Source organism: Lissotriton vulgaris, chromosome 6 (genome assembly GCF_964263255.1).
Source record: "Lissotriton vulgaris chromosome 6, aLisVul1.2, whole genome shotgun sequence".
NCBI classification, from domain to species: Eukaryota; Metazoa; Chordata; class Amphibia; order Caudata; family Salamandridae; genus Lissotriton; species Lissotriton vulgaris.
The window spans coordinates 184,378,612-184,400,721 of record NC_141694.1 but is presented as its reverse complement, the minus strand read 5'-3'; positions in this window follow the sequence as shown (position 1 = coordinate 184,400,721).

Genomic DNA, 22,110 nt, shown 5'->3' with positions numbered 1-22,110 from the left:
AGTTGGTATTTACCACGGATTGAAAGCAGGTGGTAACCAGGTGCAGGCTATAAAATAAGGCCCCAAAATGGAACAGTGTAACCAGAATAGAGGTGTTCTACATCATAGCAAGGCGGCAATGGCTACAGGCAGCAGGAGAGAGGGAATGGATAAGGGAGGAGCAAGTGTACAGGCAGAGAAATGAAATTAAATGAAACGTAGATTTATAGAGCGCGATTGCTGCCCGGGGGCGTCCAAGCTCTAGGAACCAACAGAGGATAACACTTTTCCAACTGACTGAGCCAGAGATACTGCAAAGGTACAGGCTACACCCCCAAACCATCCTGAACCTGATCAGGGACCTGCACCCACTCCTGGAGCACCCAACACCAAGGGCGCACGCCATCCCACCCCATGTGCAGGTGCTGTGTAGCCTACACCTGCTTGCCTCTGGGAGTTACCAAAGTGTGATTGCTGCAGTAGGTGGTGTGTCCCAGAGCTGCCTGTCCCATTTCTTTAGGAGGTTCCTTGAGGCCATGATGCAGAGTATGCAGCAGTATATTTATTTCCCTGACACACCTGCGGAAATTGCAAAGACCAAGACTGATTTGTATCAACTGGCACACTTCCCTCACATGATAGGCTGCATAGATGGCACCCACATCCCACTCTGCCCACCTGCATCCACAGAACACATATACAGGAACCGGAAGTCAACGCACTCCATCGATGTGCAGGTGATATGCAACGCTGGCAACATCATTACAGACATTGTGGCTAAATTCCCTAGGAGTACCCATGACTCGTACATATTCCAGAATAGTGGGATATACACATGCCTAGTCGCTTGGAGATTTTGGGGACGGATACCTGCTAGGTAAATGACTTTTTTTGTAAGATTAACAGGAGTGTAACCCATAAACCAATTCAGGACTGGGTAGGTAGGATGCAGAAAGAACACAGTGTCCTGAGAGGTGGGAGTCGGTGGACAATTTTAACTAGCATGCACATAGCATTACTTTGGAAGAAAGAAGGAGAACACTCATTTGTATGTCAAAAGATAGTTATTCATCTTTATGTGGTAACATTAGTTCCAAGGTCGGAGGTATACAGTTAAGAACAGCACTGCATAGATTAAATAGGTGACAACTACATAGAACTTGGTGCAGAATAGTAGTACCCCTGTGTGTCATGATTAAATCACATTACTATCACACATTTGCCTGGTCTTCATCTGCTTCTGGTAGTAGTGTGTTGCAAACCTTGCTGTATTCTATGGTGACTGCATTGATGTATCTACCTATGACTACGTCTCCCATGATGCATTGCTGGACATAAGTAAAACCTGTTCTGGAGTGTGATGCAGGCACACACAGTGGGGAAGGGGGACATGGAAATGGATAGGGATTATTGTCCATGCTTCTTACCTTGTTTCTTTGCAGCTCTGGCAGAGCTGTCAGCGTTCCCAATGCCATGGATGCTTTCCGGCTCCAGGGTGGATTCAACAAGCTCCACAAGGTCTGGCAGTCGTGGTGCTCTGTTTTTTCCTCCACCTGTTGCTGCAGCTTCTTTTCTGTGTGCAGCTATTTTTTTCTTCGTAATGATACGCAGATCGTACCACATTTTTTTTAGGTCATCTATTTCCCTGTGGGTGACCCCAATGGCATTGACTTTGGCGTGGATGTCAAGCCAGGTAGTACATTTCACAGACTCTGCAACATGCAGAGACTGTTTTCCAAATATTTTGCTGTGGTGTTTCACCACCTCCTCAACCAGCACCTGCAGTTCTGCTGGGCTGAATTTGATTTTCCTCCAGCGCTCTGCTGCATCCTTCTGGCCATCCTGGGTCTCCTTTATGCTGCTCAGGTATGCTCAGAGAAGCCTGCTCCTCTGTCTTTCCTCCTGCTTTCCAAACTGTTCAGTTGGTCTGCACCTGCATGGATGTGGCCACTCCCAGGTACTGGGGAGGGGTGCTTGATTCTGATTGGTTGGTTCCTCTGTACCTTTGTTGTGGGGTGTGGTGAGTGTTCCTGATTGGTTCACAGGCTCACATGTTTGTTATTTTCAAAATCCCGAATCGGTATTTACCGAATCGGTATTTTCCAAATCGTTAAATACAGATTCGGCAAAACCCATTCATTCCTATGGCCCAGAAGGACCATAGGAATGAATGGGTATTACCGAATCGGTATTTACCGATTCGGAAAATACGGATTTGGTAAATACCGATTTTGAATTCCGAGTGATACCGAATCGGTAAATTTTACCGATTTTTTACCTACATCCAGTTTTCAGATTCTGAAATACTGATTCGGTATTTAAGACTCAGAATTTTTTTTTACCTACATCTGGCCCTTAATTTCTAAATTTGAGACAACTTCCCTACTAAATGAGGGCTGAGAAATGTATAGGGCCCTGCCACCTTATGTTGCTGGCGTGGCTTTGCAGACTTTGTCAGATCACAGATAACTTGCAGCCGCTCCCCCACATGCTTATCGCAAACCAACTCTCCTACTTCCCCCTCCCACAGCCGCTCTTCCCATTCACGCGCTCTGCAAGTCACCATTTGCCAGCATGTGGCTGCTAGCGCTTTCATCCCTATCACTACCCCCTCTCCTACTTCCCCTCCCACCTCCCAAACCGCATCGAGCCGCAAAGACTTGTTGTCCTTCTGTTCAGTTTAAAAGGTGTTTGTATAAAAGTAGCAGAGAAATTAACTCACCAGTCACTCTATGTGCATCTATAGGAATGTAAGCAATGTATACATGCCAAATATTTAACATGGGGTGTTGCCTCTTCATTTTATAGTTTAAATCTTTTCATCAATTTGAAAGCGCAAAATGAACACTAGCCACCACCTACATCCACTGGCCGGTGGGCCTCTTCCTTTTAAATAAAATCAATGGTCCATTGCAAACTGAAATCGATCTCGCTGTCTGCTTCAGAGTGGTTCAAATTTGCGTTTCCAAACGCTCGATGGTCATGTTTCAAAGATAGAAGGCCCTGTTGACACCCCTTCGATAGGCCTGAGTCACGTGCAGTAGCACACTTAATGGAAGGTGTGCATATACCACAGTTGTAAACTCCCGCTCATCTGTCAGAAAACACAAATTTATACTCATAATTGGATTTATTCACACGTAAATTTGTAAAATTGACACAAACCATTACAGTATCATTTTCAGTGCGACCAAACCTGCTCCAAGTGCAGGTTGTGAGAGTTCCGGAGTGCGGATGGCTTCCAAAGAAAATACTGCGAAGTTTTCGAGCTGGCACACATCACTCTGGATACGCCTCAGGAGATTTACTTTTGTTAAGGGCTGGAGTAAGTTTCAAAACACGGGAATGAGGAGGGAATGGACCTAAAAGTGAAGTTTCACCAGGGGGATAGATTTTCACACAGCAATGCTTACGGTTGTGAACTCTGCAAAGCTCGGGTAGATTCCTAGGTATAATAATGGACTTTATTGAGAAACGCAAATCATTTATTTACTTTCATGTAATCTTGAATGTACAGAAGTAAACTCCCGACTTATTTTGAGAATCCGGCCTTATATTTGGTTTTATAAATATGGCTTCCATAACGTTTAATGAAATCGCTTTGCCAATAGGTGTTACTATACTCTGATAAATACATATCAGACAGCTTTCAATTCTCTTCAACGTTGAATCAGAGAGGAATTCCATTAGAGACAAAACTTGTATCACTGGTAGGACAAACAAATATAAGCGAAATTGGTTTGTGTAAATGCTTTGAATTGGTGTCATTGGATATAAAAGCCATGCTATGCTAAAGAAACATGCTGCAGTTAATTTTACTGACTGTACAGTAGGCCTATTTAGTCCAATAGCGCTATATAAAGTAACAATGTATCACCAGATTTATTTTCTAAATTTGAGACAACTTCCCCACTAAATGAGGGCTAAGAGATGTACAGGGCCCTGCCACCTCATGTTGCTTGCGCGGCTTTGCAGACTTCGTCAGATCACAGATAACGTGCAGCCGCTCCCCCACATGCACATTGCACACCAACTCTCCTACTTCCCCCTCCCACAGCCGCTCTTCCCATTCACGCGCTCTGCAGGTCACCATTTGCCAGCATGAGGCCGCTAGCGCTTTCATCCCTATCACTCCCCCCTCTCCTACTTCCCCTCCCACCTCCCAAACAGCATTGAGCCACGAAGACTTGTTGTCCTTCTGTTCAGTTTAAAAGGTGTTCGTATAAAAGTAGCACAGAAATTAACTCACCAGTCACTCTATGTGCCTCTATTAGAGCGTAAGCAATGTAGTATATAATGTAAAAATGTATCACCAGATTTCATTTCTAAATTTGAGACAACTTCCCCACTAAATGAGGGCTAAGAGATGTACAGGGCCCTGCCACCTCATGTTGCTGGCGCGGCTTTGCAGACTTCGTCAGATCACAGATAACGTGCAGCACTGGATTATAAAGATATGATCCGTTTCTATCTGATCTAAAGTATCTCAAAATATTTCCACTCATTCCACTTTTTAGGTCTCGCGACCTATCGATGTGCGCAAGCGCATCGAGCGGAGCGAGAATTCAAGTGGCGAAAACATCGTCAAGCCAAAGGGCTTTCAGCCCCGCGGTTTTCATGCAGTTCACGTGAACCACGTGATTAAACATGCACGCGCATTCAGGGCCAGCCCAGCACATCAAAGGGCTTCTCCTCCCCTAATGCGGCCGGCCATACTTTCAGTTTCCTGAAACGGCTTCTCCTCACCTAATTAGGGGAGGAGAAGCCCTTTGATGTGCTTTACACCAATGCGCCTCACAGTCATTCCTAAGTCACTACTCTGCCTCTGCCCAAGACCTGCCTTCTAACACTTTGAGCCTCGCAGGCAGGCCGTGGCCAATTGCTGCTTGTTTGTATTTGCTTCGGCTGCCATTCTTTATTTCACTTTGTCTCCGTGCGTGCATTTATTTTTACTTGCAGAGCCTTTTTCCCAATACTCGAACTCATTTTTTTTTCACTTTGTCTCCGTGCGTGCATTTATTTTTACTTGCAGATCCTTTTCCAATACTTGAACTCGTGTGGTCATTTTGGAGGTGGGAGGATCACACATTGTTTGTGGCGACGGGATGTGGGTCTCAGCAGTTCCTCGAGTACTGCTACTTGTTTTCCTTGTGTTCGTTGCCAGTAAACTCAGCTGACTTACAAGCCGAGAGCACCGAGGAACAGTAGGAAAACACATTTGAAAGCGTTTGTACAGCCCGTTTGGCAATCCTTCTGCAGGTCAGCTTTGATCAAGGGATTCTTGAGAGAAGGCAACAATCTTTTCTTCTTGTCCTGGGACATTAAACTCCGAGGTCAGACTCATCAGTCAAAAATGAGAAAAAGGAAAGGTCAACAAGCTTACTAGCAACGCCACTCACACATGCAACGCCACTCACCCACGCAACCCCACTCACACACGCAACCCCACTCATCCACGCAACCCCACTCATCCACGCAACGCCACTCATCAAAGCAATGCCACTCACCCACGCAACACCACTCACACATGCAACGCCACTCACCCACGCAACACCACTCACACATGCAACGCCACTCACCCACGCAACGCCACTCACACATGCAACACCACTCACACATGCAACGCCACTCACACATGCAACGCCACTCACACATGCAATGCCACTCATACATGCAACGCCACTCACCCACGCAACACCACTCACACATGCAACGCCACTCATCCCACGCAACACCACTCACACATGCAACGCCACTCACCCACGCAACGCCACTCACACATGCAACACCACTCACACATGCAACGCCACTCACACATGCAACGCCACTCACACATGCAACACCACTCACACATGCAACGCCACTCACCCACGCAACGCCACTCACACATGCAACGCCACTCACACATGCAACGCCAGTCACTCAAAGCAACGCAACTCACTCACGCAATGCCACTCACACACACAACGCCACTCATCCATGCAACACCACTCATCCACGCAACGCAACTCATCCACACACCCCACTCATCCACGCAACGCCACTCAACGCAATGCCACTCACACATGCAACACCACTCACACATGCAACGCCACTCACACATGCAACGCCACTCACACATGCAACGCCACTCACACACGCAATGCCACTCACTCACGCAACGCCACTCACACACGCAACGCCACTCACACACGCAACGCCACTCACACACGCAACGCCACTCACACACGCAACGCCACTCACCCACACAACCTCACTCACCCACGCAATGCCACTCACACCCACGCAGTGCCACTTTTACCCACGCAAGCCCACTCTCACACACGCAACGCCACACTCACCCATGCAATGCCACTCACACACGCAACGCAACTCACACACGCAACGCCACTCACCCACACAACGCCACTCACCCACGCAACGCCACTCACCCACGCAACGCCACTCACCCACGCAACAACAATCACACATGCAACGCCACTCACCCAAAGGCACTCACACCCACGCAGTGCCACTTTAACCCACACTGTGCAGTGCACAATAGGTCTCGCAGTAGGAAAGTTGGAGCTATTGGTTTTGTAAATGACAAAGCCCTTTATGTTTTTAAAATGAAAACAAAAATAAAAGGCATTGCTATTTGCAATTGTAATAGCTCCAACTTTCCTACTGCGAGACCTATTGGCAACGCCAGTGCTTGTTTACCATTATTCCTTTTGAACTTTTTCTTCTTAACATCTAACAGTTTGAGGTTTAAGGAATTTTTTTTTAAAAAGAGAGAGATTGGCAGCTTTTTTAAGTCATCCGTTCGTTAGGTCTGCGTTTGGACAACCCGGCTGTCGAACAGACCTGTGGCTAACAAAATAAATAGGTCTGAGTTTGGACAACCCGGCTGTCGAACAGACCTGTGGCTAACAAAATAAAAAAACGAGGGGGCTTTGGGTATACCAAATTTAACCACTGGCTTTCTTCAACCAACCTCGTTTAGCCATTAGCTTGAGACTTTGCCAATTACATACGGGGTCAGCCGAGTGAAGCATTCATCTTTCACCTAATGCTTGTAGTTATTTGGGTGCATCCTTCTATATCCACTTAAGTGTTTGCAATGAATTGCATAAAGGTCTACTTTACAACTCTAGCCCTCCCTGCCAACCTCTACTTGCTCCTTCTGTGTGTCATGCTACTTTACGCCACGTGTCACCACATTCTACACAGACTCATTGGCTTTGTAAAGCTTGTTTGATAACTTTGTCACTTTAATCTTTTTCAAATCTTCCTCCTTTAGCCCTCTCGCGTTGTTGCACATCATTAGTCACTTTCTTTTCAGGTGCCTCCCATCTTCGACTGTATGCTTCATCTCACTCTGGCTCGACTCCCCCCCCCCCCCCCTTGCTCTATTTGTCACGCACTGTACAGCTGCTGCGTCAGACTCATACTCATTTGTCCACAATTCTCTGCATTCCTCCAGCAGCATCTTTCATCTGAGCTAGTGTCCATCCATGTCTTTGTGGCATGGTGTTCTCAGTGTGGTGGTGAGTGCTGATACTGTAGCTTTCGAGCCCTCATTGTGTATTTTTCTTGGGTCCCGACACCACCAACCTCACCGTGCATTGCAGGGAATCGGATATGTGTGCATTGCAACTCGATTCCCCTTGTTTTCCGTTTGCATCCAAGATATTATTTTCCCTTCAGCAAATCGTATTCCTAGTGTGAAAACTGGAATGCGCTGTCTTAGAACAGAAAAGTATCAGATATACAGATATCAAAATATTACATATTTTATCTTAAATGCAGCTTTGGGTGCCTTTCTAGTCAGAAAATAAATATCCCATCCCACTTGAAACACTCGTCTAATATTACCGAGTGCAGAATGCGAGCAAGGCTGTCACTCCTTTCGATTGATTGATTGGCTTTATTTCGATATATGCAATATCTTAAAAGCAATACAACAGATAAAATAGTCACAATATTTACAACATGTACAACATCTTTACAATGAAAAGGAATAAAAACAGTGACATAATTGAGAACCAATAAATACAATTAAAATTAGTATTAAATTGAAAGAGAAAGCCTTTTTGCACGAATCAACCAAGACCATTTAAAAAATGTAGACACGCCACAAACCACCAAGGCGGATGTGTCAGACAATAAAATCCGAAGGGCCACAGAGTGCTGTCGAGTTCCTAAGAGTCTGCACAATGGTTTAAGCCATTGCCTCCTGGGAGCGGAATAGTCTGGGCATTCAAAGAGGATATGTGCTACTGTCTCGACCCGTTTAGAACAAAGGGCACAGTAGGGGGACGACTGGGAGGACGATTTCCACCGGGATACCAAGTCACTAACAGGTAAAGTCCCCACTCTAAACTTGAAATATAGGGCCCGGTCAAAGGGAATAGAAATCATGTCGAGGTATGGTTCATAAGCCACCACGTCTTTGATCTTCAGGAAATCTGAGGTGGAATTACAGTGACGTGGGTCGACAATGAGTTTAGAATTGACACAATCCCAGTACATTTTCTTTAACGTGGCTTTGGGAGGGGCAGAGCGATTATCCCAGGCATCACCAAGTCCCAGTTCACCCAAAAGGCATTTAACATCCCTCAGCCATTTAATCCTGTGCCAGCCTCCCATAGCCATAACCTCAGACAAGGCCTTAGCATAGGGGGCAAGTTCGGGCACCCTCCAAAGCCGAGCCCACAAAAGCAAGGGGCGAAGTCGTGCCTGGTCCGCGATTGATCTACAACCTAGATCCAGCAACACGGGGACTGTGGGTGGGCTCAGAGGGAGAGCCAACAGATCTTTCAAGAATTTGGACTCAGATTTTACTAATACATCTAAATTACCTGTGCCCCACAACTCCACCCCATACAGAGCTGCACTGACCCCTCTGGCTTTGTAGATCTCCACAACTAGGGTGATAGGTTTTGTTGTGGAGGAATGTTGTTCCCTAAGCAGCACTCCTCCCACCCTTTTGTGGTTAAGCAGCATCTTGTGAATATGCGGAGTCCAAATCAATGAGTCACTAAGGTGAATTCCCAGGTAATCGAACTCCGATACCCTCTCTAGGGGAGCCGAGTTCAACACCGGGGGGCGCCCCAGTTTCCCGGGAGGATTCATGATCAGGTGTTTGGTCTTGTCAACATTGATCACCAATCCCCTAAGGGAACAAAACTCCTGGAAGCGGTTGAGCAGTTTTTGGAGGCCCTGGGGGTCTTTGCAATGAGGAGGGTGTCATCTGCAAAGAGCAGTGTTGGAATTCGAGTCCCTGCCAGGGAGGGTGCGTCTGCAGGTTCTTTAAGCAGATACTCAACCACACCACTCACATACAAGGAGAATAGGGTGGGAGCTAGCACACACCCCTGGCGCACACCCCTTCTCACTGGGATCCTGTCAGTTTTTTCCCCCTTCGTACCCCACCGCACCTGCGCATAATTGCCTGTGTGTAATTTTATCAGGAGAAATAGGATAGAAGGGGGCAGCCCCAGACCCTGTAAGACCCTCCACAATTCCTCCCTAGGTACCAGGTCAAAGGCAGTCTTGAGGTCGATGAATGCCAAGTAAAGACTGCCTTTGCCCAGCACCACCACCTTCCAGTACAGTAGGACTAATCTAAAGGCCTGCTCAATAGTCCCAGTGCCTGAGCGGAATCCAGCCTGGAAGTCTGATATGATGTTATTGTCATCCGCCCATTGTAGAACCCTCCCCAGGATCACCTTCCCTGCCACTTTCTGAGATGAATCGATTAGACTTATAGGCCTATAGTTAGCAGGGTTGTCCCGACAACCCTTCTTAAATATCGGGACAACCTCCGCCCCTTTCCAAGATTCAGGTACAGGGGCTCCCCTCATGATGGCATTTAGTAATGTAGAAACCAGCTTCCCCCATTCCTTGAAATTGGCACGTAACAAGTCACCGGGAATCCCGTCAGGCCCAGCGGCTTTAAGCAATCAATCAATCAATCAATCAATCAATCAAAGCATTTGTATAGCGCACTACTCACCCGGAGGGTCTCAAGGCGCTAGGGGATGGGGGGTCCGCTACTGCTCAAACAGCCATGTCTTGAGCTGCTTCCTGAAGGCGAGGTGGTCCTGGGTCAGGCGGAGGTGGGTCGGTAGGGAGTTCCACGTCTTGGCCGCGAGGTAGGAGAAGGACCTTCCCCCTGTGGTGGCTCTTCGGATGCGGGGGACGGCGGCGAGGGCGTGGCCGGTCGATTGAAGCTGGCGTTTGGGAGCGTAGAAGTTGAGGCGGCTGTTGAGGTATCCTGGGCCTTGGTTGTGCAGGGCTTTGTGTGCGTGGGTGAGGAGATGCAAGGTGATTCTCTTGTTGACCGGGAGCCAGTGCAGGTCTCTCAGGTGTCTGGAGATGTGGTTGCGACGGGGGATGTCCAGGATGAGCCGTGCTGAGGCGTTCTGGATCTGCTGGAGTCTCTTCTGGAGTTTGGCGGTGGTTCCGGCGTAGAGGGAGTTGCCGTAGTCCAGTCGGCTGGTGACGAGTGCCTGGGTGACCGTCTTCCTGGTCTCGTGGGGATCCACCGGAAGATCTTGCGTTGCATGCGTAGGACGTTGAAGGACGACGAGGAGACGGCGTTGACTTGTCTGGTCATGGAGAGGGAGGAGTCAAGGATGATGCCCAGGTTGCGTGCGTGGTCTGTTGGTTTGGGTGCGCTGCCTAGGGCGGGGGACCACCAGGAGTCGTCCCAGGCGGAGGGTGAGGATCCCAGGATGAGGACTTCCATCTTGTCCGAGTTCAGTTTCAGGCGGCTGTTCTTCATCCATTTGGCTACCTCTTTCATCCCTTCGTGTAGGTTGGCTCTGGTGGTGGCGGGGTCGTTGGTGAGGGAGAGGATCAGCTGGGTGTCGTCGGCACCAGGGACTTGATTACGTCCTCCACTTCTCTAGCGGTAAAAGTGTTTCCCTCTATATCCATTGTGTGTTCCACTGGAGTCCATGGGTTAGTAAGGGCCCCTTCAGAAGCGGTGTAGAGAGACAGGAAGTGGCTGAACCAGTTCTGGGCTGACTGACTGACTGTAGTTTTTATTAAGCGCTCGAATGCCGCGGCGTCTTGGCGCTGTAGAATAGAAGGTGATGGGAGACAGATCAGGGCAGGGAGAACAGCCATGTTTTCAAGGATTTTCTGAATCTCAGTTTGGAGGCTTGTGAGCGAAGTTCGACAGGCAATGAGTTCCAGAGTTTGGAGGCCTGATTAGAAAATGATTTTCCACCCCAACGCACTTTCCGGATTCTAGGCACGCAGATCAGGTCTTGATTGGCCGATCTTAGAGTTCGGTTGGGCACATAGCGCGGGAGGAGTTTGGCCAGATCATCTGATCCTTTTCCGTGAACGGCTTTGTGGGCCAAGCAGAGGGCCTTAAACTGGACTCTGCGCTTAATTGGCAGCCAGTGCAGCTCTCGAATGGCCCGGGAGGTGGGGTGACGCTTTGGCAGGTTCAGGAGAACCCTGGCGGCCGCGTTCTGGATAGCCTGCAGCTTGATCAATTGCTTCTCTCCCGTACCGAGATAGAGAGAGTTGCAATAATCAACCCGAGACATTACTAGGGCAGCAATGACAGTCTTTTTTAAGGTGGGTGGAATAAAGGGCAAGATCTTTCTAAGTACCTTCATCATATGAAAACAAGCTGAAGTGACTTGGTTCACCTGCGCTGTGCAGGAGAGGTTTTTGTCCAGTAAGAATCCGAGGTTTCTGATCTTCTCGGCTGGGGTAGGCTAACTGCCGGCTTCCGGGGGCCACCATAGCTGACTCCATATCGAGGGCTTCTGACCGAATTCTATGATTTCAGTCTTCTCAGTATTTAATTTGAGAACGTTTTGGCTCATCCATTTTTTTACACTGAGAAGGCAATTCCTGAAACGGCCTGCGGTTGCTTCAATGGAATCGGAGACCGACACTATGATTTGCGTGTCGTCTGCATAAGACACTAATCTCAAGCCATGGGATTTTATCAGTTTCGCCAAGGGGGTGACATATAAATTGAACAAGGTTGGTGATAATGCCGACCCTTGTGGGACTCCTCCAGGAAGAGTAAATTCCTCTGATTTAAGTCCATCTCAGTGGATTTGTTGGATTCTGCCTGTCAGAAATGATGCTAAGAGGGCTAGAGCGGCATCGGAGATGCCCAGATTTTCCAGACGACTCAGTAGGACCGAATGATTGACGGTGTCGAACGCCGCGGTTAAATCAAGTAATATGAGGGCCGTTCTTTCACCGTCATCCATGGTCTTCCTGATATCCTCTGTTGCCATGATAAGGGCTGACTCAGTTGAATGGCATGCTCGAAAGCCATGTTGTGTAGAGTCAAGAAGATTATTCTTCGTAAGAAAAGTCATCAGTTCTAAGTTCATGGCTTTCTCGAGGATTTTAGCTGGTAGAGGCAGACAGGAGATGGGCCGATAGTTTTTAGTTTCGGAGGGATTGAGTAAGTCTTTTTTCAGAATCGGGCGGATACAGGCCTTCTTCCAGATTGAGGGGAAGGAGTTCGAGCATATAGCCTTGTTTAATAGAGAGGTCAATACTCCAGTTATAGCTAATGGAATAGAATGCAGAATGTGCGGAGGGCATGGATCCAATGGAGATCCTGATTTCATCTGTAGGAGAAGGTCCCCGACCTCCGACTCCTTTAGCATAGGAAACCTAGGAAAGACAGGTAAAGTGTGAGGTGAAGATTCCTCAGTGTCCACTGCCGGGACCTGGGTAGGAGTGACCGAGATGTTAAGGCGGGTATTGGAGTGGGTGGCTACGTTGCCAAGACCGTCATAAACAGCCTGTACTTTGCTCTGGAAAAAAGCAGCAATATTCCCGACAAAGTTCCGGTCCGGTGTAAATATAGTGTCTCGCGGGGTTTTTGCCAAAAGGGTAACAGTCTTAAAGAGCTCTCTGGCAGAGTTGGGGGCTTCTTGGATTCTGGTGGTGTAGAATGTGGATTTGGCCTGAATAATCGCTGCCTTATACTCCTGCAGAGCTTTGGAGTATTCGGCCTTTTTGAGAGCGCAGTAGTTGGACCGCCAAATGCGCTCAGCTTTGCGGCATTTGAGTTTGATTAATTTCAACTCAGCTGTATACCACTGGGCGGTGGCCAACCGTTTCTTAGGCACTCGGGACTCCAGAGGGCTGGGATATTACATGTCAGCAGAGAGTCAACCGGCCTATCCCTTGATCTTACCAAACTCAAAAAACCCCTAGCATCCCTTGCCGAACTTGCAACCAAGAGGTCCGCCCAACCCTTTGATCTATTAATCTATTTGCCATTGCTTCACATTTCTAACAGCCCACCCGCTGCCCCATCCAACCTTTTTCATTCCTCCGTCCATTCATCCTTTCATATATATATCCGCTCATTCACGGTTTCCCATCTGTCCATTCTTCTGTCGTTCCATCTATTCACCTTTTCACCTGGCAAACTTGTCACCCTTCCATCCAGCTTTCTTTTAACTACTGCTCCTCACACACTGCCCCCTCACACACAGCCCACTCACACACTGCCAACTCACACACTGCAGCCTCACACACTGCCCCTCACACACACAACCCCACACACACACAGACACTACCCCACACACACAACCCCACACACACACACAAACCCCTACACACACAGCCCCCACACACACATAACCCCACAAACACACAACCCCACACACACACAACCCCCCCACACACACACACAAACCCACCCACCCACACAAAACCACTCACACACTGCCCACTCACACACTACACTGCCCAGTCACTCACTGCCCACTCACACACAGACCACTCACAAACAGACCACTCACACATAGACCACTCACACACTGCCCCCTCAGACCCCCCCACACACAACCCCCTACACACACAAAGACACAACCACACACACACAACCCCACACACACACACAACCCCCCACACACACAAACACACAACCACACACACGCAAAACCACACACAACGCCCCACACACAATCCCCCCACACACACACAACCCCCCACACACACAACCCCACACACACACACAACCCCCCACACACACAACCCCCACACACATGTGACAGCATTTCCACATTTTTGGAAAAATCAGAGTATCTTGCACCTAATCAGCCTGGCTTCCGTCCTTGCCATTCTACTGAAGCAGTCATTCTTTCGGTGCAGAACACTTTGAGGCGGAACGCGGACGAAGGGATCCACCAGGCTCTGGTGCTACTGGACCTCTCTGCTGCGTTCGACACGGTCGACTACACCATCTTGGTCGACCGTGTCGAGCAGGCAGGTCTTAGGGGCCCTGCGCTGGGCTGGATCCGCTCATTCATCACTGGCCGAACTCAATCGGTCAGACTGGGTTCCTTCACGGCTCCTACTATATCCACCATCTGCAGAGTACCTCAAGGCTCCTCTTTATCACCTCTGCTTTTTAATTTGTATCTACGCCCCCTTTTATACTCCCTCAGGAAAGCGAAGGTAACCATCTTCAACTATGCTGATGATTTGCAGCTCATCTTCCCTTTGAACACCAAGGACTCTGTGGTAGAATTCCAAAACACCATGTCCCACATTCTGAGTTGGATGAACTGCAATCATTTGAAACTTAACCCAGGCAAGACCGAACTGGTCTTGCCTGGACAGAGTACACTTAGTTGGAATCCTAGCTTCTGGCCCTCTAGCATGGGCGCCCCCCCATCTAAGTCATCCTCGGTTAAGAGCCTGGGAATCTTTATCAGTGAGGATCTCTCCCTAAAAAAACAGGTTTTAGCAGTTGTGTCATCCAGCTTCTTCCAGCTGAAGAAAATTAAGAAAATTGCCTGTTTCTTCTCTTCAACTGCCCTCACACAGATCGTCATCTCCCTGGTCCTGTCCAGATTGGACTTCTCTAATAGCCTCTATTTTGGGCTGCAAACTGGAGAGCTTAAACGCCTCCAGCTGGTTCAGAACCAGGCAGCTAGACTTCTTTTGAATCTCTCTAATAGGCAGTCTGTCAGACTTGGCCTGAAACAGCTACACTGGCTGCCGGTTGAGCAGCGTGTAGCTTTTAAAGCCAGGTGCATCCTATTTAAGTCTTTACATGATGTTGGCCCTCTATTCATTAGAGACTTATTCAAAAGATACAGCCCCTCCCGCAACCTCCGGTCCACCCACAAATCCCTACTGATTGTTCCTTCCTACAAGAGGAAACGTCTCGGAGGCAGTTGCTTTGACCATCTTGCAGCTGCCTTCTGGAACTCTCTCCCCCTTCACCTGAAACTGAACGACAACATCCTCAGCTTCAGACACTCCCTGAAAACCTGGCTCTTTTCTCAGGCACATTACTGAGCTGCTTCATCTCTACTGTTGACTGTCGCGCCTTGTTCCTTCCTACAGCGCCATGAAGCCTCTGGGCGTACGAGCGCTTAATAAATGCTGAATAACATTAACATTAACATTAACACTCAACCCCACACACACAACCTCACACACACACAACCACACACACAACTGCAGGATAGCAAATCAAAACATAGCATGGCATAACAAAACATAGCATAGCATGACAAAACAGTATAGCATAACAAAACACAAAAACATAGCATAACAAAATATAGCATAGCACAACAAAACATAGCATAGCATAACAAAAAATAGCATAACAAAGCATAGCATAACAAAACATAAAAAAACAAAGCATCACAAAACATAGCATAGCATAACAAAGCAAAGCATAATAAACCACAACAAAAGCTAGCATAGCAAAACAAAGCAAAGCATAACAAAACATAGCATAAGAAAGCATAGCATAACAAAACATAGCATAGCAAAACAAAGCATAGCATTATAAAACACAACAAAACATTGCATAGCATAACAAAACATAGCATAGCATAACAAAACATAGCATAGCAAAACAAAGCATAGCATAATAAAACACAACAAAACATAGCATAGCATAACACAACATAGCATAGCGTAACATAGCATAGCATAACAAAACGTCGCATAGCATAGCATAACACAGCATAGCATAATAAAACAAAGCATAGGATAGCAAAACATAGCATAGCATAACAAAGCAAAGCATAGGATAGCAAAACAAAACATAACATAACAAAACAAAACATAGCATAGCAAAAGACAACAAAGCATAACATAGCATAACAAAACACAACAAAACATAGCATAACAAAGCATAGCATCACATAACAAAGCATAGCAAAACAAAACATAGCATAGGATAACAAAACATAGCATAGCATAACAAAACACAACAAAACATAGCTGAACAAAACATAGCATAACATAACAAAGCATAGCATAGCATAACAAAACACAACACAACAAAACATAGGATAGCATTACAAAACATAGCATTGCATAACAAAACATAGCATAGCATAACAAAACATAGCATAGCAAAACAAAGCATAGCATAATAAAACACAACATAGCATAGCATAACACAACATAGCATAGCATAACAAAGCATAGCATAGCAAAACACAGCATAGCGTAGCATAACAAAACATGGCATAGCATAACAAAACAAAACACAAAAAAACATAGCATAACAAAACAAAACATAGTATTGCATAACAACAAATAGCATAACAAAGCATAGCATAACAAAACATAACAACACATAGCATTACAAAACATAGTATAGCATAACAAAGCAAAGCAAAGCATAACAAAACATAGAATAGCAAAACAAAACATAGCATTATAAAACACAACAAAACATAGCATAATAAAACAAAGCAAAGCATAACAAAACATAGCATAAGAAAGCATAGCATAACAAAACATAGCATAGCAAAACAAAGCATAGCATAATAAAACACAACAAAACATTGCATAGCATAACAAAACATAGCATAGCATAACAAAACATAGCATAGCATAACAAAACAAAGCATAAGATAGCAAAACATAGCATAGCATAACAAAACAAAGCATAGGATAGCAAAACAAAACATAGCATAACAAAACAAGACATAGCACAGCAAAACACAACAAAACATAGCATAGCATAACAAAATACAACAAAACATAGCATAACAAAGCATTGCATAACCTCTTAAGTGCTTCGTCGGGGCGTTGGCCGACGGCAGCACTACCTCCCCAGTGCTGCGCAAGTCCATTGGACGTCCATTCAGCACTAGTTCCAATGGACAGCGCAGCACTGGGGAGGGATATTTGCGCCGCATCTAAGGTGTTAACATAACAAAGCATAGCAAAACAAAACATAGCATAGCATAACAAAACATAGCATAGCATAACAAAACACAACAAACATAGCAGAACAAACATAGCATAACATAACAAAGCATAGCATAGCATAACAAAACACAACACAACAAAACATAGCTATAAACAGCTGGCTTGCACAGGCTGCCGACGCATGCCTACCCCTGCGCATGCAAAGGCACAATTTTCATCATCCATCTGCACCCTGGTTTACTGAAGCCTTAAAAAAAGAAAAAAACATCTGCAAAAGCCTGGAGCGCAAATGGCGCATAAAATATGACTCCTGCTCTAAGCAAACCTATAAAGCTGCCTTAACAAAATATCACTTCCTATGTAAAACTGCTAAAGCTGACCATGTCAATCATACCATCCTTGAAGCAAAAAATCGTCCAAAGGCACTCTTCAAGGCAGTACAAAAACTCTCGGGCGCACTGTGTCAGCCCAAACCTCCATGTCTCAACAAGGTACAGTGTAACTCACTGGCCGAATTTTTTGTCGCCAAAATTGATAACATCTATTCAAATTTTGAGAACTCATCTCCCCTTCCCTCTCTACCCAACTTACCTGCCACAATCTCATCTTCCGATCTAGGGACACCAGAGGACAACAGTCCCATCCACTTTTCATCGATCCCCCCCTCTCCACCCATGCCCTCCTGTGACCTTAGGCCCCCATCTGATACCTGTCCTTCGGTCACTCAGCTGATCGACACATGGGATCCCCTCAATATTGAGACCCTCTCCGACATCATCAGTAAAATCAAATCCGGTTCCCCACTGGACCCTATTCCCCCTCAAATTCTAAAAAAACTGGACAAATCCTCCCTAGAACCCATTATGGACCTTCTAAATTCCTCCCTAAGAGAAGCTACTGTACCCTCCGCATGGAAGCACGCGATGATTATGCCGTTATTAAAAAAAGTTAATGCCGACCCCAGCATTCCAGCCAACTTCCGTCCCATCTCGCTTATTCCGGTATTTTCTAAAATCTTAGAAAAGCACATTAATTCTCAACTGTCCACCCACGTTGAGCTAAGGGGAATCCTACATCCGTCACAATCCGGCTTCCGATCAGGCTTTTCGACGGAATCCACTCTGCTGGGAGTCTCAGAAAACATCCGTCACCGTGTTGACAGGGGGGAAACCGTGGCACGCATTCTGCTGGACTTGAGCGCCGCATTTGACACGGTTTCCCACCCCATTCTTGTCAACGCCCTCCGATCATCTGGCATCACCGGTTCAGCCCTTAACTGGCTTGTCAGTTTCCTATCCGACCGAACCTTCCAAGTCTTCTCTTCATCATCCGCTTCCCAAACTTTTACATCTGCGTATGGAGTCCCACAGGGTTCCATCTTGAGCCCCTTGCTCTTCAACTTATACGTCAGACCTCTGGCATCTGTTGCAGAGCAAGCTGGGCTCACTATTTACTCCTACGCAGATGACACCCAGATCATCTACTCTCTTTCCTCTGACTCTCTTGCCCCCTCATCCGCTCTATGTTCAGGATTGAGAAACATCGCAGCCTGGATGTTGGACAACAAACTGCAACTGAACGGTGGAAAAACAGAACTTCTGCTGTTTGGCCACAATACCACTCTATGGGGACCCCAACACTGGCCCACTCAAATGGGCACTCCTCCTACCCCTTCTAAATCAATACGCAACTTAGGCGTGATCTTTGACGACCAGCTGTCAATGAAAAACCATGTGGTCAAAACCTCCTCCACCTGCATCACAATCATTAAGTGGTTGCGCAAGATCATCTGGATGCTGCCTGCGGACACCCAGAAAACTGTAGTCCAGGCCTTAATCACTTCTAGGCTGGACTACAGCAATATTCTTCTTCTGGGTGCCAGCAAAGAGGTGACTCGCAAATTGCAGACAGTCCAGAATATGGCAGCACGACTGCTCTGCAAACTCCCCAACACTTCTCCTACCTCTAATTCCCTCCGCTCACTACACTGGCTCCGTATCGAAAACAGCACGAAATTCAAGGCTCTCTGTTTCATGCACAAAATAAACACTAGCCGGGCCCCACCTTATCTGACATCCTTGGTTCACCACCATTGCCCCCCCCCGCACTCTGCGCTCATCTAGCCAATACCTTTTCTCAGTGCCCAGAATCAGAAAAGCCAGAATGGGAGGCCGCTCTTTTGCCTGGCTAGCCCCTTCACTATGGAATTCTCTTCCCCTTCAGTTACGAAAAGAGCCCAACTACCTTAGCTTTCGCAAACAGGTGAAAAATTGGTTATTCAACATGTAGCCTCCTCCCCTCTGACTTCCCCTCTTTATTAGTTGGTTTTAGCGCCGGGAAACCTTCGGGTAGCTGAGCGCTTTATAAACTTAAATATAATAATAATAATAGCATAGCGTAACAAAACATAGCATAGCATAACAAAACATAGCATAGCAAAACAAAGCAGAGCATAATAAAACACAACATATCACAGCATAACACAACATAGCACAGCATAACGAAGCATAGGATAGCAAAACACAGCATAGCATAACAAAACATAGCGTAGCATAACAAAACACCGCATAGCATAGCATAACAAAAAAAAGCATAGGATAGCAAAACATAGCATAGCATAACACAATAAAGCATAGGATAGCAAAACAAAACATAGCATAACAAAACAAAACATAGCATAGCAAAACACAACAAAACATAGCATAGCATAACAAAACACAACAAAACATAGCATAACAAATCAAAGCATAGCATAACATAACAAAGCATAGTAAAACAAAACATAGCATAGAATAACAAAACATAGCATAGCATAACAAAACACAACAAAACATAGCAGAACAAAACATAGCATAACATAACAAAACATAGCATAACAAAACACAACACAACAAAACATAGCATAGCATAACAAAACATAGCATACCATTACATAGCATAGCAAAACATAGCATAACATAACACAGCATTGCATAATAAAACACAACAAAACATAGCATAATAAAACAAAGCAAAGCATAACAAAACAGCATAAGAAAGCATAGCATAACAAAACATAGCATAGCAAAACAAAGCATAGCATAATAAAACACAACAAAACATTGCATAGCATAACAAAACATAGCATAGCATAACAAAACATAGCATAGCAAAACAAAGCATAGTATAATAAAACACAACAAAACATAGCATAGCATAACACAACATAGCATAGCATAACATAGCATAGCAAAACACAGCCTAGCATAACAAAACTTAGCATAGCATAACAAAACACAGCATAGCATAACAAAACAAAGCATAAGATAGCAAAACATAGCATAGCATAACAAAACAAAGCATAGGATAGCAAAACAAAACATAGCATAACAAAACAAAACATAGCACAGCAAAACACAACAAAACATAGCATAGCATAACAAAACACAACAAAACATAGTATAACAAAGCATTGCATAACATAACAAAGCCTAGCAAAACAAAACATAGCATAGCATAACAAAACATAGCATAGCATAACAAAACACAACAAAACATAGCAGAACAAAACATAGCATAACATAACAAAGCATAGCATAGCATAACAAAACACAACACAACAAAACATAGCATAGCATAACAAAACATAGCATAGCATAACAGAACATAGCATAGCATAACAAAACATAGCATAGCAAAACAAAGCATAGCATAATAAAACACAACATAGCATAGCATAACACAACATAGCATAGCATAACACAACATAGCATAGCATAACAATGCATAGCATAGCAAAACACAGCATAGCATAACAAAACATAGCGTAGCATAACAAAACACCGCATAGCGTAGCATAACAAAACAAAGCATAGGATAGCAAAACATAGCATAGCATAACACAATAAAGCATAGGATAGCAAAACAAAACATAGCATAACAAAACAAAACATAGCATAGCAAAACACAACAAAACATAGCATAGCAGAACAAAACACAACAAAACATTGCATAACAAATCAAAGCATAGCATAACATAACAAAGCATAGCAAAACAAAACATAGCATAGAATAACAAAACATAGCATAGCATAACAAAACACAACAAAACATAGCAGAACAAAACATAGCATAACATAACAAAACATAGCATAGCATAACAAAACACAACACAACAAAACATAGCATAACAAAACATAGCATACCATTACATAGCATAGCAAAACATAGCATAACATAACACAGCATAGCATAACAAAGCACAGCATAGCATAGCATAACAAATCAAAGAATAGGATAGCAAAACATAGCATAGCATAACAAAACAAAACATAGGATAACAAAACATAGGGTAACAAAACATAGCATACAGCATCACTCAGCACCACCACAGCATCACTCAGGGGTACCACAACATCACTATGCACTACCACAGCATCACTGATTGCCACAGCATCACTCGTTCACCATCACAACATCACTCAGCGCCACTACAGAATTCAATCTGAGCAACCATTCAACAACAACTGGTACAAATATGTTCTCTCAATGTTTCAAGCTTTATTACAAATGTCACAAAAAGATGTTAATATTTCACTTCTGTTCTTGGATTTTCATCACAATAAAATACACTGAACATAATCTTCACAAAAGTTATTTACAAAAGTTTAAGCTATTGCCATTATAAATTACAATAACTTTTATTTGTATTAATTATTAAAAAAATAAAAGCCATTGTTATTTGTAATATCAATACATGTAAGTCACGTAAATACAACACATATTGCATTACAAATGCTATAGGTGTCACATTTGCAAAAGTTATAACTATTGGCATTGTAAATGGCAAAGCTATTCATTTCGCTATTCTCAAAACCAACACGTAAATAAAAAATGTGTCATTTACAATACCAATATTTCAAACTTTCCTAATGCGAGACCTATTGCATAGCAAATGCTTGTTTGATTTTCTTT